The following is a 21,932-nucleotide window of genomic DNA, read 5'->3' as shown; positions in this document are numbered from 1 at the left end:
GGGTGTAGATTTCTCAAGTAATGGAGTTGGTCACAGATCTGAGATCTATTTTTTTGAAAGTTGAATGAAGAGCAGCTGCATTTTGTACAACAATGCACTGCACCACAGAGTGGAGTGGGGCTCGATCCCCTCAGTCGATCGCAGTTTCACATCATAGCTGTTGTGCCCCAAGAAGTGCTGAGTTGGGAGGAGGTGACATCCCGAAGAGTTGGGGGTAGGGAGCGAGCTCGGGTGGGGAGTTGGCGGGCACCCTATCCCCGCCCCCCCCCCCCGGCCGCTCTTGTGGGCTCCTCCTGTTGGTGATAGCCTGGGGGTGGGGTGGGGAACATGGTTGGAGGCAAGAGGCGCTGGTGGACAAACCTTGCAAGGTGGCTCCAGAGCATGAGGACGTGGGCTCACAGGAATTGCTAGATGATCAAAGACTGAGGTCCATCCTGTTCACCGTCTACCATCCTGGTAGTCACATGACACAATGATGATGGAAATAACAACAGAAAATGCTGGAAAAACTCAGCAGGCCAGGCAACATCCGTGGAGAGAAATTAGAGTCAACGTTTCGGGTCAAACCCTTTGTCAAGACTAAAGAGGCACAAGGAATGAAATAGATTAAGAGGTCAGGCTGGGAGAGAACAAAAGAGAAGAGACATTAAGAGGTATTCAAAACGAGACGAGATGGTGATAGGACTAGTGGAGACAAAAGACGGCTCTAGATTAGGTGTGAAAAGCGCTGGCAGAATGGGAGACAGCTGCCATGTGGGAGAGAGAAAGGAAAGGGGGGGGAGGGCCAAAACAAAGGTGTGGATAAAAAATATAAGTAAAAATGTAATAGGGGCCGAGGTTATGATCTGAAATTGTTGGACTCGATATTGAGTCCGGAAGGTTGTAAAGTGCCTAATCGGAAGATGAGGTGCTGTTCCTCGAGAAACGTTGACTCTAATTTCTCTCCACGGATGTTGCCTGGCCTGCTGAGTGTTTCCAGCATTTTCTGTTGTTATTTCGGATTTCCAGCATCTGCAGTATTTTGCTATCGTACAATGATGATGGAGTTGTTGACCAATCACAGCCATCAATCTCTATCACTTCGTCTACAAACAGACCCAGACGTGAGGCGAGGAAAACCCCCAGTGATGGAGAGCTTTGGGAACCAGAGGTCCCGAGGTCCAGAGTCACCTGTTCCTCCCGAGCTCGCTACACTCCCCACACGTCACGTCTCAAATTACTCACATACTGGAGCACAAAAATATTATTTTCTGAAAGAAATCTACCTAATTTGCATTTGAATGAATCAACACTAACTGCTCCCACCGTCTCCCGAGGGAGCCTGTTCCATGGATTGACCACTCGCTCGCTGAAATATTGTTTCCACAGATTAGTTTGGAATTTACCTCCTTCAAGCGCAGGCTGTGCACAAAAGAAGTAAAACCGAAGAGTACACTCGGTGCTGAATATAATTGTGCAGGAACAGCTGGTGAAGGGAAGTGATACTTCAATACAGGCAAATGTGATTGAAATCAGTTTCCAATACACTTTGTAAATGATGACAGATTGATTTATATAAATGATGACCTGGTGCCCGGGAATCCCAGGAGTTAATAGTTTCAGGAGAGGGGAGGCGTCCCATGGAAGGGGGAGGGAGAAGAAAGATACATGTTTCTTGACAAGGGCTCACCAATTTAAAGGGCTTGCCATTTCCGCCATCTCCAGCGTGATCCCACCACCAAACACATCTTCCATGTTGGACAAGCAGGAACTCTCCCTACGAGGGTGTCTCTACCGCTTGGTTTGGAGATGGTGACGGGATTCTGTGCATGTCCGAAACCTGGCTGAAATGCCTTATTCTTTTTCCGGGTATATTTTGTTCTTTGGTAAAACATTATTTTACAATTTTATACAGAGCGTCATTACAAACCAGCCGCAGTTTAGTAAAAGAGCAAAAATACAAGCCTACAAGATCTCTGCGCGTCTCCACTTCTGGCCTCTTGTGCGTCCCCCGCTCCCTTCGCCCCACCATTGGCGGCCGTGCCTTCAGCTGCCGAGGCTCTAGGCTCTGGAATTCCCTCCCTAAACCTCTCCACCTCTCTACCTCGCTCTCATCCTAAAGCTACTCCTTAAAACCCATCACTTTGGCCATGCTTTTGGTCACATCTCCTAATGTCCCCCTTGGCTCAGTGTCAGTTTTTGTCACCTAACATGGGTGTGTGTCCTCGGTGGTTATGAAAGCGATATGACCTCCTCCATGCACTGAAGCCCGAAACCAACAAGGGGCTGCATACACCTTAATTCATCTGAAGGCTTGTGTTATTTTATACAATGCTCTCTCCACATAACTACATTTCCTGTGAAGCACCTTGGGATGTTTTATTATGTTAAAGACGCTATACAAGTGCAAGTTGTTGTTGTAGAAGGAGAATGAGGTAAACTTTTAAGTGAACAGTTTTCTGTAAATGTTGATGTATTTTCCCCTCCCCCTTGTTTTAGGAGATCCTTGTGGCTGTTGGGCTGCGTGGGGCCACCCTACAGCACTGCAACGTGCCCCCGGGGCGGAGCTGGCACGAGCAGGTTATTACTTATAAAATGTATATACATAATGGTTACAGTAAAATATCTTGTTATTTACAGGGAGGCACCTGGGATTGTGTCAGTATTTACAGGGAGGTCCCCGGGAGTGTGTCAGTATTTACTGGGGGTCCCCGGGAGTGTGTCAGTATTTACAGGGGTTCCTTGGGAGTGTGTCAGTATTTACAGGGAGGTCCCCGGGAGAGTGTCAGTATTTACTGGGGGTCCCCGGGAGTGTGTCAGTATTTACAGGGGTTCCTTGGGAGTGTGTCAGTATTTACAGGGAGGTCCCCGGGAGTGTGTCAGTATTTACTGGGGGTCCCCGGGAGTGTGTCAGTATTTACAGGGGTTCCTTGGAAGTGTGTCAGTATTTACAGGGAGGTCCCCGGGAGTGTGTCAGTATTTACTGGGGGTCCCCGGGAGTGTGTCAGTATTTACAGGGGTTCCTTGGAAGTGTGTCAGTATTTACTGGGGGTCCCCGGGAGTGTGTCAGTATTTACAGGGGTTCCTTGGAAGTGTGTCAGTATTTACAGGGAGGTCCCCGGGAGTGTGTCAGTATTTACAGGGAGGTCCCCGGGAGTGTGTCAGTATTTACTGGGGGTCCCCGGGAGTGTGTCAGTATTTACAGGGGTTCCTTGGGAGTGTGTCAGTATTTACAGGGAGTCCCCGGGAGTGTGTCAGTATTTACTGGGGGTCCCCTGGGAGTGTGTCAGTATTTACAGGGGCCCCTTGGGAGTGTGTCAGTATTTACAGGGAGTCCCCGGGAGTGTGTCAGTATTTACTGGGGGTCCCCGGGAGTGTGTCAGTATTTACAGGGGTTCCTTGGGAGTGTGTCAGTAGTTACAGGGGGTCCTGGGGAGTGTGTCAGTATTTACAGGGAGTCCCCGGGAGTGTGTCAGTATTTACAGGGAGTCCCCGGTATTATGTCCGTGCATAATTGAGACACGGGCTGCAGGAGTTGATTATAACAAGTCTTTACTGAATGGAGACAGCCTGGAAACTGAAACTACCGAAGCCTGCTAGGGCCTTTTATACAGGGGTGGTCACTGCTGGTACTGCAGTCTGAGACCAGTTATTCCCTTAAAGGTACATACACAACAATTCCTCCCCTTTTAGATAAACAGTACATAACATTCATTTAACAACTAAATAATAACTAATTACAATTACAATTACGGTTGCTAGATACATTGGTTGAAGTTAAGCAATTATAAGTTCAGTCTTTGAGGAGGCTTCCTGATTCTGTCTGGATAACGCCTCTTTGGGGTATCAGGTTCTTCTGGCAAGGTTGAGTCGGGATCAATGTCGTTGTTTGGTTCATCTGCTTCCAATATCACCGATTCTGCGGTAGATGCCATTGGTACTTCGGTTTCATCGCCAGGTGTATCAGATCGTGGTGTGGAGTTGACGTTTTCCAGTGACTCTAGAATCTGGTCAGCATGGCGTCTTACAATGCTCTCTCCAACATCCACGGTATACATTAGAGGTCCTTGCCGTGTACAGATCGTTCCTGGCTGCCATTTCTCTGTGCGGTAGTCCCAGGCCAAAACTGGTTGGCCTATCTTAAAACTCCTGGTCGGCCTTTCATTCATATTCTGAAACTGCCTGTTCTCCACATCTCTTCTGACGTTTGGCTTAACCAAATCCAAGCGGCATCGTAGTCTTCGATTGAAGAACATCATGGCTGGAGTTTGGTTGGTAACCGCATGTGTCGCATTCCGGTAGGCAAACAAGAAGTTATCCACCTTGTGTTGTAGGGGTATATCTTCATTACACATTGCCTTGATAGCCTTCTTCAATGTTTGAACAAACCTCTCGGCCAATCCATTAGTGGCTGGATGATATGGGGCGGATGTGTAATGCTTAACACCATTGTTCTTTAAAAACCTCCGGAACTCTTCAGACACAAACTGTGGTCCATTGTCAGAGCAAATCTGTTCAGGCAGCCCATTCCTGGTGAATATGGTTCGTAAGACTGTGATAGTTTTTTCTGTGGTGGTTGAGGACATTTTTATTACCTCTGGCCACTTTGAATGTGCATCCACCGCAATTAAAAACATCGAGTCCATAAAGGGACCAGCAAAATCAATGTGCACTGTGGTGTATGTGCCTTTAAGAGCAATTGTGGTGTATGTGCCTTTAAGAGCCCCAGGTGTGCGTAATGCCGGTAATTGCCACTTGGGCTATATAAGCCTGTGTATTGTGTATATCCTTCAGAACCCCCCCCAGACTTGCTTAGTAAATACCTATGAACCAACTCCTGTCTTCAGTGTCTTTATCTACACACGGACACTACAGTGGCGACGAAGTGGAAACGGACTTACCTGCAATTCGGCAGCACCTCAAGGACATCGATTCCTCCAGCGTCCAGAAGACTCAAGGAAGTAATAGAAACTGTGGTTTCACCAGCTGGCCAAGCTGGTGGCAGGTACTGCGCTAATCCTTCCTGGGCGTCAGGCTGGGGCTCCAGCGGCGGGCTCTACAGCTGAGACAGGCAGCGAAATCGGAGGCAAGCAATAACGGACTGGGAGGGTGCACTCGGGAGACGGCCGGCGCGGCAAGCAGGTCAGCGTTTAGACCTCCGTCGGGAACGAGTCTCCAACAGTGAATAAACGGAAACCACAGTAAAACAGCGTTGTTATCGGTAGCAGCGGCGGGAAAGCGCAGGAAGTGCCATATCGTTGCTACAGAGAGAAAAAAAAAAGCGCGGGAAGCGCCATATCTTTTTTGAAATGCCTAAGTCTGGCAATATTGATGCTTTTGATAATGAAACAGAGCCTAACTTTGGCAATATTGATGTTTTTGATAACAAGATAAAGGACTGGACCACATATGTAGAAAGAGTGGAGGTGTTTTGCACCGCAAATGGAATAGAAGATGAAAAAAAAGCTTCAGTGCTTCTGGATCTAATGGGCGCAGAAACATACAAGCTGTTACGCAACTTAATCACTCCAGCCGAACCGATGGACAAGAATTTTGAGGAGATTGTTGATACCCTACACTGCCAATTCGAGGCAGGACTGGCAGATTCTCTGCAAGACAAATTCATCTGCGATCCCCTAAGTGTAGAAACAAAAAAAAAGGTATCTTCTGGAAAAGATTTAACACTGGACAAGGCTTTCAGTGCAATAGGAGCGGCAAAGATACAGCAAAGGCCACAAGACTTCGGCACCCATGAAATGACACGGGGTTTCGAGAGATGTTATCGCTGCGGCAGATCCAACTATAACCAGAGGGATTGCTGGTTCAAAGAAAAAGCATGCAGGCGATGCGGAAAGATGGGACACATTCCACGTGTATGCCGATCTGAAAATAAAAAATCCACGAACGGGAAAAGAATCAATAAGGAAAAGCACAGAAAGGTACAAATGATGACGGACAGTAGCTCCAAAGACCAGAAGAGCGATAGCGACTCCGGGAACAAGAGACTAAGCTCTCTCAAATTACATAATGTAATTGCCAATGAAGATTACCAGACCATTTGGGTTACCCTCATAATAGCAGGGTCCCCAGTTAAAATGGAGCTAGATACAGGATCAGCTCTAACCGTAATAAATCGACGAGATTACGAGAGGCTATTTTCGCATATACCTCTAAAAGACACATCCGTTATCTTAAAAACATATACGGGGCAGAAAGTACACCCCAAAGGAAAAATAAAGGTGCCTGTGGTATACAACGGCAAAGAAATACAAAAGTTGTATTTATACATTCTACAAGATGGTGGTCCACCGTTGTTGGGACGTGAATGGATAAGGAAGATACGTTTAGACTGGCACTCCATTCAGGCACTGACGGTGACCAGTAAGGAAAAAAACAATGATGACATCATACCTGAACGATTAAAAGACATCTTGGCCAACGCCAAAGAAGTGTTTCAAGAGAAACTAGGAACCTTGAAAGGCATCACCGCCTCAATAAAGGTGGAAGATGCAGCAATTCCAAAATTTTTTAAGGCAAGACCGGTGCCATACGCAATACGTCCGGCAGTCGAGGCAGAGCTGGAGAATTTGGAAAAGGCAGGCGTATTATCCAAAATAGATTGGAGCGAATGGGCAACACCCATCGTTCCAGTCATGAAAAAAGCATTGAAAAATAACTCTGAGGAACAGAGAAAAATTCGCATCTGTGGGGACTTTAAGGTGACTGTAAACCCGGTCCTTCACATGGTACAGTATCCTCTTCCGAGGATAGAAGATATTTTCGCCTCACTATCCGGAGGAAAACGTTTCACAAAAATTGACTTGGCACAGGCATATCTACAGATGGAGGTTGAGGAGACCTCTAAAAAGTATCTCACAATAAACACACACAAAGGCCTGTACCAGTACAATCGACTGGTTTTTGGAGTAGCATCAGCTCCAGCTATCTGGCAAAGAGCTATGGAGCAAGTCCTGCAAGGGATTCCGGGGACTCAGTGTTACCTAGACGACATCCTTATAACAGGAGAAAACGACAACGAGCACCTTGCCAATTTGGAGCAGGTGCTCACTAGGCTGAAAGAACGGGGCCTACGAGCAAATCGCCCCAAGTGCGAATTTTTCCAAAATCTGATATCATATTGTGGCCACATAATTAATAAGGAAGGGTTGCATAAGTCACCTGAAAAAATTGAAGCAGTTATAAAAGCCCCAGCACCTGAAAATGTTTCACAATTGAGGTCATTCCTGGGATTAATAAATTACTATCATAAATTTTTACAGAACTTATCAACTATTCTACACCCTCTTAATGATCTTCTACACACAGGAGTGATTTGGAAATGGAACGAAGACTGTAAACGTGCCTTCCATAAATGTAAAGACTTAATCACATCCGCGAAAGTTTTGGCTCATTACAACCCATCACTACCAATCAGACTGGCGTGCGATGCATCCCCTTATGGCATAGGAGCGGTATTGTCCCATAGATTCCTTGATGGCTCGGAACGGACGATAGCTTTTGCCTCACGCTGATTGAACTCAGCTGAGCGTAACTATTCCCAGATAGACAGGGAAGCACTCATCCTGGTATGGGGTGTGAAGAAATTCAACCATTACCTACACGGACAAAAATTTACCTTGCTGACTGACCATCAACCCCTCATCTCCATATTCAACCCTAAGAAAGGTGTCCCCATTATGACGGCACAAAGACTACAGAGGTGGTCCCTTTTTCTAGGGGCACACCAATACAACATTGAATACAAAGGGTCAAAACAGCATGGGAATGCTGACGGTTTATCACGCCTGCCGTTGCCAATGATAGAAGAGGCACCTACAGTAGACCCAGTAGAGATATTCCACTCTACCATAGTGGAATGTCTACCGGTGACAAATTCTGCCATTGAAAGGGAGACAAGAAATGACCCTACTCTCTCACGGGTCTACGATTTAACAATGAAGGGATGGCCAGCACATGGCGAACCACTGTTGCCAGCATTCTCGCAAAGAAGAGAACAGCTGTCAGTGTGCCGAGGAACCTTGATGTGTGGATCCAGAGTGGTGATTCCACCCAAACTCCAGGATAAAGTGCTAAAGGAGCTTCACAAGGGGCATCTGGGTGGAGTGAAAATGAAGAACCTAGCTAGGGCGTTTGTATGGTGGCCAGGTATCGATGGAGACATCGAAGACACGACCAAGAGCTGCCTAGGATGCCAGAAGGTCCAAAATGCTCCGCCACAGGCCCCTCTACATCCATGGGAGTGGCCCTCATCTCCCTGGCAAAGGGTGCACATCGACTTTGCTGGTCCATTTGTGGACTCAATGTTCTTAATCGCAGTTGATGCACACTCCAAGTGGCCGGAGGTAATAAAGATGTCCTCCACCACCACGGAAAAAACCATCACAGTATTAAGGACCATATTTGCCAGGAATGGGCTGCCGGAACAGATATGTTCTGATAATGGACCGCAATTTGTGTCCGAAGAATTCAGAAAGTTCTTAAAGAACAATGGGGTAAAGCACTACACGTCCGCCCCATACCATCCCGCCACCAATGGATTGGCTGAAAGGTTTGTCCAGACCTTTAAGAAGGCCATAAAGGCCATGGGTAATGAAGACATAAAACTTCAGCACAAGGTGGATAACTTCTTATTTGCATATAGGAATGCAACACATATGGTTACAAACCAAACTCCCACCATGATGTTCTACAATAGAAACCTAAGATGCCGGCTGGATTTGGTCAAGCCCAACATCCGAAGGGACGTGGAGAACCGGCAGTTTCAGGGCATGAATGAAAGGCCAACTAGGGCCTTCCAGATAGGCCAACCGGTTTTGGCCCGGGACTACCGTACCGAGAAATGGCAGCCTGGAACTATCTGCACACGACTAGGACCACTGATGTATACCGTGGACATCGGAGAAAGCATAATAAGGCGCCATGCTGACCAAATCATCAAGTCATCCGAAAAGGGACAACCTACACCACCATGCTATACATCTAACGATGAAGTAGAGATACCCATATCTACCTCCGATCCGGTGATACTGGAACCCGATGAACCCGACACTGGCCTTCAAGCCGAATCAGCCTTGCCAGAAGAACCTACTACACCACCAGAAACTACTACACCCCCGAGGCGTTATCCGGACCGAGTCAGGAAGCCTCCTGAGAGACTAACTTATAATTAATTAATGCAGCAATGTATATTATTTTGCATATAACATGTAATTAATAATTACTTAAAATATGATGTACTAGTTAGCTAGAAGGGGAGGAATTGTGGTGTATGTGCCTTTAAGAGCCCCAGGTGTGCGTAATGCCGGTAATTGCCACTTGGGCTATATAAGCCTGTGTATTGTGTATATCCTTCAGAACCCCCCCCAGACTTGCTTAGTAAATACCTATGAACCAACTCCTGTCTTCAGTGTCTTTATCTACACACGGACACTACATGCACCCTTTGCCATGGAGATGAGGGCCACTCCCATGGATGTAGAGGGGCTTGTGGTGGGGTGTTTTGGACCTTCTGGCATCCTGTACAGCTCTTGGTCATCTCTTCAATTTCTCTATCGATTCCCGGCCACCACACAAACGCTCTGGCTAAGTTCTTCATTTTTACCCCTCCCAGATGACCCTCATGAAGCTCATTGAGCACTCTATCCTTCAATTTGGGTGGAATTACTACTCTGGATCCACACATCAAGGTTCCTCTGCACACTGACAGCTGCTCTCTTCTCGGCGAGAATGCTGGCAGCAGTGGTTCGCCATGTGCTGGCCATCCCTTCACCGTTAAATCATAGACCCAGGAGAGTGTCGGGTCATTTCGTGTTTCCTTTTCTATGTTTGCATTCGTCACCGGGAGACATTCGACAATAGTCGAGTGGAATAACTCCACTGGATCCACTGCCAGTTCTTCTTCCACCATCGGCAAAGGTAGGCGCGACAATCCATCAGCATTCCCATGCTGTTTAGTTCCTTTGTACTCAATGTCATATTGGTGTGCCCCTAGGAAAAGGGACCACCTCTGCAGTCGTTGTGCCGTCATTATCGGTACGCCCTTCTGAGGGTTGAAAATGGAGACGAGAGGTTGATGATCAGTTAGTAGAGTAAATTTCTGACCGTGCAGGTAGTGATTGAACTTCTTCACCCCCCACACCAGGCTGAGGGCCTCTCTGTCAATCTGGGCATAGTTACGCTCGGCTGAAGTTAACGAGCGTGACGCAAAAGCTATCGGCCTCTCTGAACCATCAAGGAATTTATGTGACAGTACCGCCCCAATGCCGTAGGGAGACGCATCACACGCCAGTCTTATCGGTAGTGATGGGTTGTAGTGAGCCAATACTTCTCTTGAAGTGATTAGGTCCTTACTCTTCTGAAAGGCCCGCTTACATTCATCACTCCATTTCCATGCTACTCCCGTTCGTAGTAGGGCGTTCAGTGGGTGCAGAATTGTGGACAAATTCGGCAAAAACTTATGGTAGTAATTCACCAATCCGAGGAATGACCTCAGTTGCGACACATTTTCAGGCGCTGGAGCCTGAACTACCGCTTCAATTTTGTCAGGGGACTTATGCAACCCCTCTTCATCAATCACGTGGCCACAATACGATATCTGTTTCTTAAAAAACTCGCACTTGGGGCGATTGGCTCATAGCCCATGTTCACGTAGTCTAGTGAGCACCTGCTCTAGGTTGGCAAGGTGTTCACTGTCATCTTCACCTGTCACTAGGATGTCGTCCAAGTAACCACTGAGTCCCCAGAATCCCTTGCAGGACCTGTTCCATCGCTCTTTGCCATATCGCCGGAGCTGAGGCTACTCCGAATACCAGTCGATTATACTGGTAAAGACCTTTGTGAGTGTTTATCGTGAGATACTTCCTAGAGGATTCTTCAACCTCCATCTGCAAATATGCTTGTGCTAGTTCAATTTTTGTAAAACGCTTCCCTCCAGATAGTGAGGTGAAGATATCTTCTATCCTTGGAAGAGGATATTGTACTGTGTGAAGGACTGGGTTCACCGTCACCTTGAAGTCCCCACAGATGCGAACCTTCCTTGGCTCCTCAGACTTATTGTTTAACGTTTTCTTCATGACAGGGACGATGGGTGTCACCCACTCGCTCCAGTCTACCTTAGATAACACGCCTGCATTCTCCAGATTCTCCAGCTCTGCCACGACGGCTGGGCGAATTGCATATGGTACTGGTCTTGCTTTGAAAAACTTGGGAATTGCATTCTCCTCTATTTTTATCGAGGCGGTTACGCCTTTAAGAGTGCCCAGTTCTTGTTGAAATACCTCTTTGGCGTCAGCTAAGATTGTTGACAATCGTCCAGGAGTGACGTCGTCATCCTTTTTACCAGCCACCGTCAGTGCCTGAATGGAGTGCCAGTCTAAACTTATCTTTCTGATCCATTCACGTCCCAATAATGGTGGTCCACCATCTTGCAGAATGTAGAGATACAATTTCAGTATTTTCTTGCTGTTGTATTCGACAGGCACCCTTATTTTTCCTCTGGGGTATACTTTTTGCCCTGTATACGTCCTCAAGACAATGGATGTCTCTCTCAAGGGTATGTGTGAGAATAGCCGCTCGTAGTCTCGTCGATTCATGACGGTTAGAGCTGATCCTGTATCCAATTCCATTTTGACTTGGGACCCTGCTATCGTGAGGGTGACCCAAATGGTTCGGTGATCCTCTTTTGCGATTACATTGTAAAGTTTGAGACAGCTTAGTCTCTTGTTCCCGGATTCACTATCGCTCATCTGGTCTTCGGAACTACTGTCCGTCATCTTTTGTACTTTCCTGTACGGTTCCTTAGTAGCCTTTTTGTTGTCGTTGGTCTTCTTCCCAGACCTGCAAACTCGTGCAATGTGTCCCATCTTTCCGCATTGCCTGCATATTTTGTCCTTGGACCAGCAGTCCTTCTGGTCATGGTTTGTTCTGCCGCAGCGATAACATTTTGCAAATCCCCGTGTCATTTCGTGGGTGCCGTATTCCTGTGGCTTTTGTTGTATTTCCGCAGCTCCCCTTGCTGCTGCTTCGTACGATACTGCCACGCTGAAAGCCTTATCTAGCGTCAGCTCTTTCTCTGAGAGTAACCTCTTCTGGGTTCCTTCACTCAGGAGTCCACAGACAAATTTGTCCCGTAAGGTATCTGCCAGTCCTGCTCCGAACTGGCAGTGCTTTGATAGCTTGCGTAGTTCCGTAAGGTAATCAGCATTGCTCTCATTTTTATGCTGATTTCTCCTGTGGAATTTAAATCTTTCTGCTATCAGCAGCGGTGTAGGATTTAGGTGTTCCTGTAGGATAGCAACAATTTCGTTAAAACTCTTCGCCTTCGGTTTGGCTGGAGTAATCAGGTCCCGCAATAGGCCATAAGTTCTTGCGCCCATTAAATTTAGCAATACCGATGCCTTTTTCTCATCGGCTATTTCGTTTGCCTCGCAATATACCTCGACTCTTTCCACATACGTGGTCCAGTCTTCTATTGCATTATCGAAGGCAGTGATATCGCCAGTCTTTGGCATCTTGAAAATCTAAGATGGCGCCTCCCGCGCTTTGCCTTCTTCCCCGATTTAACAAAATGGCGCCTCCCGTGTTTTTGTCTTCTCCGCTGTTGCTAGCGCTGTTGCTGGTGTTTTATGCCTTGATGGCGATGCCCTATGGTCTTCGCGCACTTCCCCCCGCGCTGCTGCTAACGCCGCTCTCCGCGGTTTCCGTGGCAAACTGCAGCTCCTCGCGGCTTTTTGCGCGTTTAATTTTAATTTTTTTTATTTCCCCGTCGTCGGAACAACCCTGCGGGACTCTTGCCTCCCTCTTCTCGGGTCTGTACGCTGCCCGGCTTCGTAGCACCAGCCACGCCCAGTTTGCTCTACCCTCTCTCTCTCTCTCCTCTTCCCGACAACGCTGCTCGGCCCCGTTGCAAGCCACCCGCTCGAACTCTAGACCGCCGCAGCCCAGGAAGGATCAGTGTACTACCTGCCACCAGCCCGATTAGTTGAAGCACCATCGACAGGATAACCAAGCCCCGCTCTCGACAGCCTCTCCTGCAAATCTTCAACTCTGCTGACTCAGAGGCGGATGCCCACGGTCAACGCCTGTTTCTACTGTTTCTTTCTTCCTTCTGGCCTCGACCTCTGATAACTTCGCTTCAGGGATGGATCCCCATGAGGTGGTGCAGATTGTAGGTAAGTTCGTATCTGCTCGTCACCAGTATTATGTCTGCGTATAATTGAGACACGGACTGCAGGAGTTGATTATAACAAGTCTTTACTGAATGGAGACAACCTGGAAACTGAAACTACAGAAGCCTGCTAGGGCCTTTTATACAGGGGTGGTCACTGCCGGTACTGCAGTCTGAGACCAGTTATTCCCTTAAAGGTACATACACAACACCCGGGAGTGTGTCAGTATTTACAGGGGTTCCCTGGGAGTGTGTCAGTATTTACAGGGAGTCCCCGGGAGTATGTCAGTATTTACAGGGAGTCCCCGGGAGTGTGGCAGTATTTACAGGGAGTCCCCGAGAGTGTGTCAGTATTTACAGGGAGTCCCCGGGAGTGTGGCAGTATTTACAGGGAGTCCCCGGGAGTGTGGCAGTATTTACAGGGAGTCCCCGGGAGTGTGGCAGTATTTACAGGGATTCCCCGGGAGTGTGTCAGTATTTACAGGGGTTCCCTGGGAGTATGGCAGTATTTACAGGGGGTCCCTGGGAGTGTGTCAGTATTTACAGGGATTCCCCGGGAGAGTGGCAGTGTTTACAGGGATTCCCCGGGAGTATGTCAGTATAGAAACATAGAAAAATAAGAGCAGCAATAGGCCATTCGGCCCTTCGAGCCTGATCCGCCATACAATATGATCATGGCTGATCTTCTATCTCAATGCCATATTCCCCCTCTCTCCCCATACCCCTTGATGCCTTTTGTGCCTAGAAATCTATCTACTTCTTAAATATATTCAGTGACTTGGCCTCCACATCCATCTGTGGTAGAGAATTCCATAGATTTACCACCCTCTGAGTGAAGAAATTTCTCCTCATCCCTGTATCCTGAGACTGTGACCCCTCGTTCTAAACCCCCCCAGCCAGGGGAAACATCCTCCCTGCATCCAGTCTGTCTAGCCCTGTCAGAATTTTAGACATTTCAATGAGATCCCCTCTCATTCTTCTAAACCCTAGTGAATACAGGCCTAGTCGACTCAATCTCTCCTCATACGACAGTCCTGCCATCCCAGAAATCAGTCTGGTGAACCTTCACTGCACTCCCTCTATGGCAAGTATATCCTTTCTTAGGTAAGGAGACCAAAACTGCACACAGTACTCCAGGTGTGGTCTCACCAAGGCCCTGTATAACTGTAGTAAGACATCCTTGCTCCTGTACTCAAATCCTCTTGCAATGAAGGCCAACATACCATTTGCCTTCCTAACTGCTTGCTGCACCTGCATGTTTGCTTCCAGTGACTGGTGTACAAGGGCACCCAGGTCCCTTTGTACATCAACATTTCCTAATCTATCACCATTTAAATAATACTCTGCCTTTCTGTTTTTCCTACCGAAGTGGATAACTTCACATTTATCCACGTTATACTGCATCTGCCATGTATTTGCCCACTCACTCAACTTGTCTAAATCGCCTTGAAGCCTCTTTGCATTCTCCTCACAACTCACAATCCCACCTAGTTTTGTGTCGTCAGCAAACTTGGAAATATTACATTTGGTTCCCTCATCCAATTCATTGATATATATTGTGAATAGCTGGGGCCCAAGCACTGATCCCTGCGGTACCCCACTAGCCACCGCCTGCCACCCTGAAAAAGACCCACTTATTCCTACTCTCTGTTTCCTGTCTGTTAACCAATTTTCAATCCATGCCAGTATATTACCCCCAATCCCATGTGCTTTAATTTTGCACACTAACCTCTTATGTGGGACTTTATCAAAGGCCTTCTGAAAATCCAAATACACCACATCCACTGGTTCTCCCTTATCTATGCTACCAGTTACATCCTCAAAAAAACTCCTGTAGGTTTGTCAAACATGATTTCCCTTTCATAAATCCATGTTGACGTTGTCTAATCCCGTTGATATTTTCTAAGTGTCCTGTTATCATATCCTTTATAATATTTACACAAAGGAACCCAGCAGTGTGGCAGTATTTACAGGGGGTCTCTGTGAGTGTGTCTCTATTTATAGGAGACTCCTGGGAGTATCAGTATGTATAGGAGTGTCTGGCAGTGTGTCCATATTTACAGGGGGTTCCCGGGAGTGTGTCAGTATTTGCAGAGGATCCTGGGATTTTATCAGTATTTGCAGAGAGCTGTGAATGCTCAGTCATTGAGTATATTCAAGGCAGAGATCTATAGATTTTTGGATACTGGGGGAACCAAGGGATATGGGGATAGTGCGGGAAGGTGGAGTTGAGGTAGTAGATCAGCCATGATCTTACTGAATGACAGAGCAGGCTCGAAGGGCCGTGTGGCCTACTCCTGCTACTGTGTCTTACGTTCTTAACTTGCTCTCCGATAATCTGCACCTGGCCTCCACTCAGCACTTCCCTAGAGTGGGGAACCCAAGATCGGGAACTCGGGAGAGCCTGGGATTGAACTGACCTCTCACTGATGCTGTGGTTCTCAGCACCTCAACCATTAGGACACTCCCTTAGCTCATGTACCTAATTAGTTGAGATATCTTTGAAGCATTTTATCTTGAATGTGAGGAGAGGCTGCATGGCCAACATTTATAAGAATATAGATTTGGCATTGTGCTACTAAATTAGTGTTGTGGTTGTGCTAGATTTGCATTGGGTTCAGAGCCTGTTTCGAGGACCTCTATTGGATTCATTGCTCTCTCTCCCCGCAGATCCTGGATTTCCTGAACATTGCTGATGAGCCTGTGTTGGGTTACGCTCACCCAGCGAATGCAACCACCTTCCACCTGCACCTCTGGAGCTGTGCCCTGGACTGCAGGTGAACAACTCCTCAGCATTTCTCACCATTTATTTTGTTGAATGTACTCTTCAAGGTGATGTATAGTGTAATGCAGAGTAAAACCTCAGGGCAGGTACAGCATGGGTTAGATACAGAGTAAAGCTCCCTCTACACTATCCTGTCAAACACTCTCAGGACAGGTACAGCACAGGTTAGAAACAGAGTAAAGCTCCCTCTACACTGTCCCCATCAAACACTCCCAGGGCAGGTAGAGCACGGGTTAGATACAGAGTAAAGCTCCCTCTACACTGTTATGTTCATTAATAACTAGTCGTTTTTATTAAGAACAGCTAGCTTTTGCTAGACACTTTATTGAGCACATATGGACTAGGTACAGTATCTGTAGAGGCATCCATCTTGACTGCTGCCTTGTGGGTAGCCTGGTGCATCGTGGGTAGCCCACTCTTATATACATACAGCACCACCTAGTGTACCATTCCAGAATGACAGGTTACTGATCATTACATCCCCCCTTTCTTTGAGGTTAAACAAAATCAGTATCAATCAATATCAATCAATCATAACAACATAAACATCTTCAACAGTCAATACATTTTCAATGTAGTTTTCTTTGTACTCAAAGATTAAGTCTATCAGGCTTTTTTACTTCACGTGTGGATCTTCTCAGCACAGGTAAGTCTGATGTGTTTTCATGAGAGCTTGTATGTGTATTTGTGTTAGATTGTTCTGGTGGTGAGTGACAAGATTCAGTTGCGGCATTGTCATCGATTTGCTCTTCGATAGCCTCTTGTGTTTTTAGGAGGGAACGGCGGTTCCTCCTGAGAATCTGTCCTTCCTCAGTTCTAACAGTGTATGACCTTGGTCCAACTTCCTCAAGAACTGTAGCTTTCCTGTTCCATGCATCTGGATCCTCAATCCTGACAACATCATCCCTTGTCAATGGTTTCAGAGTTTTGGATGACTTGTCATAGTATGATTTCTGTTTCAGCTTTAACAGTTGAAGTCTCTGTCTCAGTTCCTTACTCTGCTTTTCTTTTGCACAGCAGGGTAGCGTGGTACGCAACTTGTGACCCATTAGGAGTTCAGCAGGTGAAGAACCAGAGTCTAAAGGTGAGGCTCGGTAGCTCAGCAGGGCGAGATAAGGATCAGACTTGCTTTCTGTCGCTTTCTTCAGTAGCTGCTTGAGAACTTGAACACCTTTCTCTGCCTTACCATTCGACTGAGCATACAAAGGACTGGATGTGATGTGTTGAAAGTCATAATGTGCTGCAAACTGTTGCCACTCCTTACAGTTGAAGCACGGACCATTGTCGCTAACGGCAATCCTGGGAATTCCATGTCTGGCGAAGATGGATTTCATATGCATTATGACACTGCTTGCTGTGGTGCTTGAGAGCAGCGCCATCTCAGGATAGTTAGAATAGTAGTCAATCACTATTAGATAGTCTTTACCATTTAAATGACAATGGTCCATACCAACCTTTTGCCATGGTGCTGTTGGTATGTCAGCTACTATCATTGGTTCCTTTGCTTGTTTGTTTTGGTGTTTCTGACATGTCTCACATTTGCCTATCATGTTCTCAATGTCCTTATTTATGCCAGGCCAATAAACAGTGTCTCTTGCTCTCCTTTTGCATTTTTCAATTCCAAGGTGTCCCTCATGAATCCTTTTGAGCATGTCTTGACGTAGAGCCTGTGGAATGACTATTCTGTTCTGTTTTAGTAATAGTCCACTTGCGACACTCAATTCTGACCTTATGTGAAAATATTTTGGACAGGAACCTTTTCGCCAACCATGATGAATGTTCTCTATTACTGTTTGTAATACTATATCTTTTACTGTTTCTTCTGCTATTTGCTTTGATTTGTGTCTGACATGGGCAGCGCAGCAGTGACCATACTCACATGAACATCCACGTCTTCTTCAGTAGAGCTCACATGACTCATTGTGGCTGCTCGGGATAGTGCATCTGCTAACACCATGTATTTGCCTGGTGTGTAGATCAGTTCAAAGTCATATCTTTGCAGCTTCATCATGAGTCATTGAATCCTTGGAGACATCTCATTCAGGTTCTTTTTTATGATGGCAATCAGTGGGCTGTGGTCTGTCTCAACTGTGAAGGTGGGAAGTCCATATATGTAGCTATGAAACTTTTCTAGTCCAACTACCAAGCCTAGGCATTCCTTTTCAATCTGGGCGTATCGACACTCAGTATCAGTCATAGACCTGGAGGCATAGGAAACAGGCTTCCAATCTTCACCCTCTGCTTGTAGCAAGACCGCACCTAGGCCATCTTTTGATGCATCCATTGACACTTTGATTCTTTTTGTTGGGTCAAAGAAGGTGAGTACAGGTGTCGTTGTCAGCACTGTTTTGAGGTTTATCCACTTTGTGGAGCATGTCCCACTGGCTGAGCATCCTCCTTTAGTTGGATCTTGTAAGTGAATGGTAGAACTCCAAATCCTTTGAACACATCCTGGAAATTATTCACTTCAGAATCCACTGAGTCATCTGGTCTGCTTATGGCACAGTTTATACGGTAGACTCTCTTGACCAGTTCTAAGTCCTCACAAGCTTTGTCACCCAGTAGTGAATCAAGTCCTTCAGCCACAACAGAAAACATGAGATGATGCACTTTGTCTTTGACTGTCACTTTAAGTCTGCATACACCTAAGCTATCTATTTTCTGTCCATTATAGTCCTTCAGTAGTACTGACTTTTTCTGTATTTTGGGCTTTTCTTTCATATTGTTAATGTCACTCATACTGATTAAGTTTGCTTTTGCCCCAGTGTCTAGTTTCAATGCAACTAATGCTCCATTTACCTGCAGTGGGATCATCCATTTGTCCTCTTTTACTGCATTAACTTTATTTTCAGCATTGTTAATTCCTGAGGGCTGCACATTTTCTGTATCCTTTTTGATATTGTCACATGACACCATTCCTACAAAACATGTCTCACTTAAATCAGTGTCCTCAATTACATTAACTCGTTGCCCTTTCTTAGTTTTTACTTTTGAAAAGCATTGTTTGGCAAAGTGATTCTTTCCATGACATTTTGTGCACATTTTTCCAAACGCTGGACATTGTTTTAACTGGTGTTTGTAACCACAGCGTTTACAATTAAAAATTCCTTCCTCCGATTGCTTTTCACTTCTGTTCTGCCCATGTTTCTTCCCCTTGTAGGACACAGCACCGACAGCAGCACTTACTGCAATCGCATCATCATTGATTTCACTGAAAGTCTTGGCATGCTTTTGAGGTGGCTCGCTAGCTTGGCATATTTTCACAGAAATTTCCAATGTTAGTTCGGTTTCTTTCAACAGACATTCCCTAACTTTTTTATCATGAATACCAAACACACTCTGGTCACGAATCATGGATGCTTTCAGCTCAGAGAAATTACATGTCTGTGCTTTCAGTTTCAGATCAGTCAAAAAGCTATCAAAAGTCTCATTTTGCTGCTGTGTCTGAGAACGGAAGCTGTACCTCTCATAGGTTTCATTCTTTTTGGGAGAACAATGTGTATCAAACTTCTTTAGCACATCGTCTAATTTTTCTCTGTTCTCCTCTGGATTAAATACAAATGTATTAAATACCTCTATCTCCTGTGGGCCTGCAACCATGAGCAGCAACGCTATGTTCCTTGCATCTGGCTTCGTACCGTACCCGATGGCAGCAATGTAGAGTTCGAATTGTTGTTTAAAATCTGCCAATTGTAGTCGACATTTCCTGTGAGTTTGAAACGCTCTGGTGGCTTCAAGTTCTCCATGTCGCGTTGCACATATTCAGCAGATCTTACCAATCCTGGTACCATGTTATGTTCATTAATAACTAGTTGTTTTTATTAAGAACAGCTAGCTTTTGCTAGACATTTTATTGAGCACATGTGGACTAGGTACAGTATCTGTAGAGGCCTCCATCTTGACTGCTGCCTTGTGGGTAGCCTAGTGCATCATGGGTAGCCCACACTTATATACATACAGCACCACCTAGTGTACCATTCCAGAATGACAGGTTACTGATCATTCCATACACTGTCTCAGAAAACACTCCCAGGGCAGGTACAGCATGGGTTAGATACAGAGGAAAGCTCCCTCTACACTGTCCCATCAAACATTCCGAGGGCAGGTACAGCACGGGTTAGATACAGAGTAAAGCTCCCTCTACACTGTCCCATCAAACACTCCCAGGGCAGGTGCAGCACGGGTTAGATACAGAGTAAAGCTCCCTCTACACTGTCCCATCAAACACTCCCAGGGCAGGTACAGCACCGGGTTAGATACAGAGTAAAGCTCCCTCTACACTGTCCCATCAAACACTCCCAGGGCAGGTACAGCACGGGTTAGATACAGAGTAAAGCTCCCTCTACACTGTCACATCAAACACTCCCAGGGGAGGTACAGCACTGGTTAAATACAGAGTAAAGCTCCCTCTATGCTTCTGCACAGATCGTAATAAATCTGATACCCGTCTAATTTCCTTTTGATTAATTAATTCCATCAATATTCACTGCACCTGTTGGCAGGCCCTGGCAGTCGTCTGTATGGAGTTGGAGTCCGCGATAGTCGGCGGGAGGCGCGAGCGGGAGGCTTTAAAAGGCGGCTCCGAGTCCAGGTAGGCCTCAGTCCGTGAGAGTTGGCGGGATGCGCGAGCAGGAGGCTTTAAAAGGCGGCTCCAAGTCCAGGTAGGCCTCAGTCCGCGAGAGTCGGCGGGAGGCGCGAGCGGGAGGCTTTAAAAGGCGGCTCCGAGTCCAGGTAGGCCTCAGTCCACGAGAGTCGGCGGGAGGCACGAGCGGGAGGCTATAAAAGGCGGCTCCGAGTCCATGTAGGCCTCAGTCCGCGAGAGTCAGCAGGAGGCGCGAGCGGGAGGCTTTGAAAGGCGGCTCCGAGTCCAGGTAGGCCTCAGTCCATGAGAGTTGGCGGGAGGCACGAGCGGGAGGCTTTAAAAGGCGGCTCCGAGTCTAGGTAGGCCTCCGTCCGCGAGAGTCGGCGGGAGGCGCGAGCGGGAGGCTTTAAAAGGCGGCTCCGAGTCCAGGTAGGCCTCAGTCCACGAGAGTCGGCGGGAGGCGCGAGCGGGAGGCTTTAAAAGGCAGCTCCGAGTCCAGGTAGGCCTCAGTCCGCAAGAGTCGGCGGGAGGCACGAGCGGGAGGCTTTAAAAGGCGGCTCCGAGTCCAGGTAGGCCTCAGTCCGCGAGAGTCGGTGGGAGGCGCGAGCAGGAGGCTTTAAAAGGTGGCTCCAAGTCCAGGTAGGCCTCAGTCCACGAGAGTCGGCGGGAGGCGCGAGTGGGAGGCTTTAAAAGGCGGCTCTGAGTCCAGGTAGGCCTCAGTCCGCGAGAGTCGGCGGGAGCCGCGAGCAGGAGGCTTTAAAAGGCGGCTCCAAGTCCAGGTAGGTGTACCAATCTCCAGTCTCCGAAGTCCGAGGGAAGGAGAGAAGTAAAAAGTAATCCAAGTGTGATGTCACCAGAAAGCGGGTAAGTGATTGGTTGGTAAGTATTTACTCTTTCTCCTCCTTTACAAAATTTAAATTCTGTGGTTTATAGTTTCTAGGGTCTCTGTGGTATAGCGGGGACTGCTGGCAAGCGCCCTTGAGTATATCATTTAATTGGTGGTATTGATTTAATTTAAATTAATTAAAGGGTAAGTCATGTCAGGACAGCCCAGCCCCGTGTTATGCTCCTCTTGCTCTATGTGGGAATTCAGGGATGCTGCCTGTGTCCCTGATGACCATGTGTGCCAGAAAGGTATCCAGCTGCAGCTACTAGTAGACCGCATTGCGGCACTGGAGCTGCGGATGGATGAGTTTTGGAGCATTCACGATGCTGAGAGGGTCGTGGATAACACGTTTAGTGAGTTGGTCACACCGCAGGTAAGGGCTGCACAGGCAGAAGGGAAATGGGTGACCATCAGGCAGAGCAGTAGAAGCAGGCAGATAGTGCAGGGGACCCCTGTGGCCATCCCCCTCTCAAACAGGTATACCGATTTGGATACTGTTGAGGGGGATGACTTA

General features: G+C 47.0%; 1 pseudogene; it reads left to right on the top strand.

The window, feature by feature from the left end:
- Positions 1 to 1,732: 1,732 nt before the first annotated feature.
- Positions 1,733 to 21,932, top strand: part of LOC147109053 (autophagy-related protein 2 homolog B-like) — a 131,323-nt pseudogene continuing 111,123 nt past the window's right edge.

The sequence above is a fragment of the Somniosus microcephalus genome, chromosome 12, assembly GCF_052327205.1.
Source record: "Somniosus microcephalus isolate GS21.2 chromosome 12, FLI_Smic_1.0, whole genome shotgun sequence".
NCBI classification, from domain to species: Eukaryota; Metazoa; Chordata; class Chondrichthyes; order Squaliformes; family Somniosidae; genus Somniosus; species Somniosus microcephalus.
The sequence above is the reverse complement of the archived record's forward strand: the minus strand, read 5'-3'. Positions and strand labels throughout refer to the sequence as shown.